Below are 6,640 nucleotides of genomic sequence, written 5' to 3'. Positions count from 1 at the left end.
TGGTGATAATTATGACGCCTTTTCAACGTTTTGTAAACGTTATTTGGTTGCCTGGGTGGTAGGTGAAAAAATATTTTTTTGGTTCATGCTCAAATCGGTGTATTTAACTTAAAATAGAGAAATGGTCGATTTTAGGGGTATAATGCTACGAATACCTTTTGTAGTGCTTGAAAAGACCTTTAAAACGAGAACTGTTAAATGTCGGTTACATTAAAACTAAGCGAGATATGGTGCAAAAAACTTATGACTAATGTATTTTAAGGAAAAATGAGAAGTATATTTAACCCCTCATCCACTAGAATTTAAATGCATCTTTTCCTTCTACAATACCTTTTACTATAGTGTTATTTCTACATTCAAACAGTTGGACGGGTTTTTTAACGGAGAAAAAGGAAGATTTTTAAGAAAATTTAAAAATGCTCTCTATAATTTGATCTTATTTTTTTCAAAAACCGTATATTTTAAACCCGTCCAACTTGTTGAACATACAGAAATAACACTATAATAAAAGGTATTGTAGAAGCAAAACGATGCATTTAAATCTGGTGGATGAGGGGTTAAAATATACATACTTTGCATTTTATCTTAAAATAAATTAGTCATCCTTTTTTGTTGCACCATATCTCGCTTATATCTCTGTTACTTCAAGTTGAACACACCGATTTGAGCATACAAAAAAAAAATTTCTTTTCACCTACAACATCTCTTTTTATGTTATCACTAGAAGACTTATGAAGGAACGAATCTCTTTAATTTTTCATAAGCTACAAAAATGTTTTAGGTATATAGTTTTTTTCGTTAGATCCATAATTTTTAAGGTATTCGCAAAAAACCGTCCGAAAAGGCGACATTTTTCAATGAAAATGGCAAATTTTCAACCACGAATATCTAAAAAAGGATTGCGTTTAAATAAAAATTATAGAACAATTCGCCCACCGTCTTTGCGGTGCTGCCGGCGGCCCAATAATCCCTAAATTTACGACTTCTGTCCTTTTCAGATGAATAAGAAAATGCAATTTGTTTTCTAGAAATGAATGCCCGCTTATATTCCATTGATGGATGTACTTAAATGTTATTCGATTTTAATTTTTATATACAAATATTTTTTGTACAGTATTTTTGCCGCCCTCTCATAATTTTCCGCCTTAGGCAACTGCCTATATTAGACAAGGCGAAAACGGCGGGTTCGTTGGGAAAAATATTCCCATGAGATTTTTTTGCATAATCACATTCGTGAGACATCCCAGAATAAGGTTCAAGAAGTCGCCCACGTGAAAAGTGGTCCAAATTTTTTTTAACAATTTTTTTAATCAAATTGCAAAAATAAATATTTTTGGCCCGGATAATTTTTTTATAGGTTTTTTGGACCATTCTGGATAAAAAAGGTCTCTTATAATTTTTCTCTAAAGTTGATCGTTTTCGAGTTATAAGCAATTTAAAATCGAAAAAAACGAAAAATGGCGATTTTCAAGGCTTACATAATAACTTGGTTAAAAGTTATTATTATGAAAGTCAGAAAGTGACTAAATCAAAGTTTAATGCCCCCCTACAAGATCCTGAAGAAATTTTTGTCATTGTTTTATTACTAAGCTGTTATTTTTAAGTAATAATAATGACCGCCATACACGTGTTAGGCGGCCGTAATGCTGAGTGCGAGAGAGATGCCATTCCGGCAGTCCAATTGTGCATCTTACTTGCACTCACATTTACAGCCGCGTCAATACGATCTAACCGCCCATTGTTATTAATTAAAAATAACAGCTTAGTAATAAATTTATAACACATATTTCTTCAGGATCATGTAGCGGAGGCTTTCAATTTTGATTTAGTCACTTTCTAACTTTCATAATAATAATTTTTAACCGAGTTATTAAGTCTTAAAAAGGGTCATTTTCGCGTTTTTCAAATTTTAAATTGCTTATTACTCGAAAAAGATCAACTTTAGAGAAAAATTATAAGAGACCTTTTTTGTCCAGAATGGTCCAAAAAACCTAAAAAAATTTGTCCGAGCCAAAAATTTTGATTTTTGCAATTTGATTAAAAAAAATTGAACCACTTTTCACGTGGGCGACTTCTTGAACCTTATTCTGGGATGTCTCATGAATGTGATTATGCAAAAAAATCTCATGGGAATATTTTTCCCGTTTTCGCCTTGTCTATATTGCCTAATGGATAAAGCTGCTTTGGGGACAACATATGGACAAAGAAAATTTTAGAGTGGCAGCCAAGGGCAGACAAGCGAAGTCGTTGAAGACCACCTACCAGACGGACGGACGACATTAAAAGAATAGCGACAAACTGGATTGCAGCTGCGCAGGACAGAGAAGCGTGGAGACATCTTGAGGAGGCCTATGTCCGACAGTGGGCAAATTTGGCTGTGTGATGATTGTTACACCTTCACAAGAAAATATGTAAATTTCATTTTTTATTTGGGACATGATGTAATGTGTGTGAATACCTCCATGGATATTACACCAGGGCATCCCAGGCAACCAAGTGACGTCAATAACGTCGAGGAAACGTCAGCTTTTGGTTGAATATATGCACGTGTTTGAACATCCCTAACAACACACAACATTCCAGGAATGTACTACCAAAGTTCTATCAATATTTGAATGTCCTGGACATTTAGGGAACATTCGGTGAACATCTGATTAAATTATTCGTGGAATGTTACCATAAGACATTCTGTGAACATACTACCAATGTTCCTGTTCATTTTCAAATTCACGGCGCATGTATTTGTGCATGGTGCTTAGAGAGGGCATCACGTGACTAAAAACGACCAATGACCTCACTTCAGACTTCGGTTCGGCCATCTTGACATGCATCTTGCCTTGGCCACCTTGCCGTGCGTGATCGTTGTTTGTTTTTATTTGTGCTTTTTAAGAATATTTTTTAATTCGGATACTTTTATAATAACTTTAATAGTATTATTAATATAGTGCATAAAATCAGTTGGAGTAGCAGAAGCAATGTAGATAAAAAATCTGCAGGAATAATGTTTCAAAGGTTAGTATATTATGCAAATATGTAAACAAAGGCATGCCCCTATTTCAGAAAATATCCATTTATTATTTTAATAATTGCGAATAAGCCACAAACTTGCTTATTCCTAATTAAAATAGTAAATAGAGATAATAACAAACGGATTATTTGTAAAATTAAATTTTTTTTTGCGTTTTTGCTAATGTATGCGTTTATAAACAGGATGGTAGACCACACACTATAATAGTACCAACTAATGAATACACAGTATGAATAGTACAGTCGGTTCGCTAAACTTAGTCTCAGACACAACTGGCTAGTGATTTTAGTAAATAATTTTGACAATTTGGTAAAATTGGCAAAAAAATAACTAAATAGTTAGTAATTTTGGCAAAAATGGCCAAAAACAAAAAAATTACCTACTAAAATCACTAGCCAGTTGTGGCTAGGGAAACGACTATACTAATAAACAATTTCTAAGCTGCTTTTTATAATATTTTGTGAGTTCATTAATCATATTTTTTATTTAAAACTAAAATTTGTTAATAATGCTCAGTAATGCATATATTTTGTATTTTTAGCTTTCCAGAAGATCCTGCGAAGAAGGCATGAAGTATTGATCAGATTTGTTAATAGAGCAGTATGTTCAAAACATTTTTTAGAAAAAGATATTGACAGAACTTCACTTTCAACCGTTTGAGAGACTGTGCTGTTCCAATAGCTTATATCACACAGGTAATATGCTTAACCCAATTAATAATACAATTACAATATACAGTTGGAAAAATTAAAGAATAGGGCTTTTCATTTACAGTCATTTGTTTCGAGCTACTGTCATATGTCGTATAATCCGTGTTGTATTAATATTATACACAGATTATATAACATATGACAGAAGCTCGAAACAAATGACAATCGATGAAAAGCAATATAGGGCTTTGTTCATTGTCATTTGTTTCGAGCTTCTGTCATGTGTCACATATATTAATATATCTACGTCATACATCTTTGGTTTGTATCATTGATTATATCAATAACGTATGATGTAGATATATTAATATTATGTGACACATGACAGAAGCTCAAAACAAATGACTGAATGAAAAACCCTATAACCATGAACGATCACATCAATCACTTATTTTGTATAGGGCTTTTCATTCACAGTCATTTGTTTCGAGCTTCTGTCATGTGTCACACAATATTACTATATCTACGTCATAAGTTATTGGCATATACCAATGATACAAACCAAAGACGTATGACGTAGATATATTAATATTATGTGACACATGACAGAAGCTCGAAACAAATGACAGTTGATGAAAAGCCCTATTTGCTGTCTTTTTCTATAAATCACAAACGTTTGTTACCTATAGAAAAAGATCATCATCATCATTGGCTCGACAGCCCTTTCTGGGTCTTGGCCTGTTCCAGGATTCTTCTCCACTCTGATCTGTTTCATGCTTTTTTTCTCCAGTTTTTTATTTTTAATGTTTTTATATCATTTTCTATTTGTTCTAAAATAGAAAAAGATAGCAAATACAACATAAGTGATTGATGTGATCGTTCATGGGTATAGGGCTTTTCATTCACAGTCATTTGTTTCGAGCTTTTGTCATGTGTCACATAATATTAATATATCTACGACATACGTTATTGGTATATACAATAATAGATACAAACCAAAGACATATGACATAGATATATTAATATTATGTGACACATGACAGAAGCTCGAAACAAATGACAATTGATGAAAAGCCCTATTCTTTCATTTTTCCAACTGTAGATACCGTTGTTCTTCATTATCTACATCAGAGATCTAAGTTGACATTGTTGCCCAATTACAAAAAATTTTTGAATTCATTTTAAGTCCAATATATCACATAATTATTGCGAAGTAGATTATACAAGAAAACAGATTAATGTTGAATGCAAATAAATAAAAACATCAGAAATAGAAAACAAGAATTAAGTTATAATCTTAAGTTAAAGTAAATAATAAAAACAATAAATATAATAAAACAAAATACTTATTAGTTTGTGAAAAAGCTATTTCTTTGTGGCATTTTTGTAATTATTGTAACTATTTTAATGGGGAAATAAGCCAGAATTTACTTGAAAAAATAACTTTATTATGGTTTCTACTTCCACATCGGACGTCGTTGTCAAAATACAAAATGTTTTATTATTTTCTTTATTAAATATTATTTATTATTTATTTAAATATTATTTAATTTATTATTTATTTTATTATTATTATTATATGCATATTATTACCTGTAAATATTTCTTCTGATTGTTAATTGTAAAGGATAGAAAAATTACCATTTATTTTATTTTCTTTTAGAATCAGCTGAGAGAAGTGGTCTACAAAAAACCAGGAAGGAAATGGAATATGTGGCTATGAAAGGCAAAAGAAAGGTTTACAAAGCAAATGTGACACATTTTTTTATAGGAATATCAGTAAATTACATTAAAAAAATGTATGAAAAGATTTTTTGCAATAAAAATGTTTATATTTATCAAGCATGCATTATTTGGTATGGCCACATATCGTCAGTGATGTGACAATACCTCCTATCTGTTTTTTCATGAGATTTGTAAGATAGACTAAAAACTTGTTTGGGCCACCTCCTGTTTTCATATATTTTTTGACTTGTTTTGCAGTAAATTTAACTATCTATTTACTACAAAACAAGCCAGAACTTACGTATGCAAACAGGAGGTGACCTTAAAAAATGTTTTTCGTCTCCTGCAAACCTCATGAAAAAAGATATAGGAAGTATTGTCACAGCACTGACGATATATTTCAGAGAATGTCTAAAAAATATACTGTGAATGTTCAAAGAACGTTCGTAGACATTCATGGAATGTTCCAACAAGACATTTAGTCTAAAAAATATACTGTGAATGTCCAAAGAACATTCATGGAATGTTCCAACATTCATGGAATGTCCCAACAAGACATTCAGTCTAAAAAATATACTGTGAATGTCCAAAGAACATTCATGGAATGTTCCAACAAGACATTCAGTCTAAAACATATACTGTGAATGTCCAAAGAACATTCGTAGACATTCATGGAATGTTCCAACAGAACATTCTAAGAATATTTAAAATGCTGACACAGCACATTCCAGGGACTTTCCAGGGACATTCGTGTGCATTTGGGGACATTCCAGGAATGTTTGGAATGTCCTGTGAGTACATTCTAGGAACATTCATGGAATGTTTTGTGTTATTAGGGATTACGTCGTATAAACGTCTTTTGTAGATGATTTTAAATACGTAAGATTAATGACGTTAAAATACGTCTAAAAACACGTTTTCATTTCAGACAGCCCAAGTCTGACGTCACAAAAATGGGAGGAGCTTAACGAGTTAATGCTTATAAATGTTGTATATTGACGTTTATAAGCTTAAATTGTCATAAAGACCGCTTTACAGCTTGCAAGAAAACTTGCTGCAACTTCTTGCATGCAAGTCTATTGCATGGTCTTTTATAGCTTGCAACTCGGCTTGCATGCAATTTGAAAGTTTTACCCTTAACCTAACTTATAAACTTTTGTTTTTTTTTAATTACTTTATTGCTGTTTATTTAACTTGGTAAATTTCAAAATGCCAAGACTATCAGAAATAACCAAAT

General features: G+C 31.8%; 1 long non-coding RNA gene across 2 annotated transcripts; it reads left to right on the top strand.

Moving 5' to 3' along the window:
• Positions 1–2,528: 2,528 nt before the first annotated feature.
• Positions 2,529–5,769, top strand: LOC126885708 (uncharacterized). 2 transcript variants are annotated; one of them, XR_007698438.1, is made up of 3 exons: positions 2,529–3,488; positions 3,570–3,723; positions 5,342–5,769. It is a non-coding gene; the product is annotated as an uncharacterized LOC126885708 (long non-coding RNA). The 2 variants fall into 2 exon arrangements; XR_007698437.1 differs by having other exon boundaries at positions 2,536–3,012.
• The last annotated feature ends 871 nt before the right edge of the window (positions 5,770–6,640 follow it).

Source organism: Diabrotica virgifera, chromosome 5, assembly GCF_917563875.1.
Source record: "Diabrotica virgifera virgifera chromosome 5, PGI_DIABVI_V3a".
Taxonomy (NCBI): domain Eukaryota; kingdom Metazoa; phylum Arthropoda; class Insecta; order Coleoptera; family Chrysomelidae; genus Diabrotica; species Diabrotica virgifera.
This window is presented reverse-complemented; position numbering and strand designations above follow the sequence as displayed.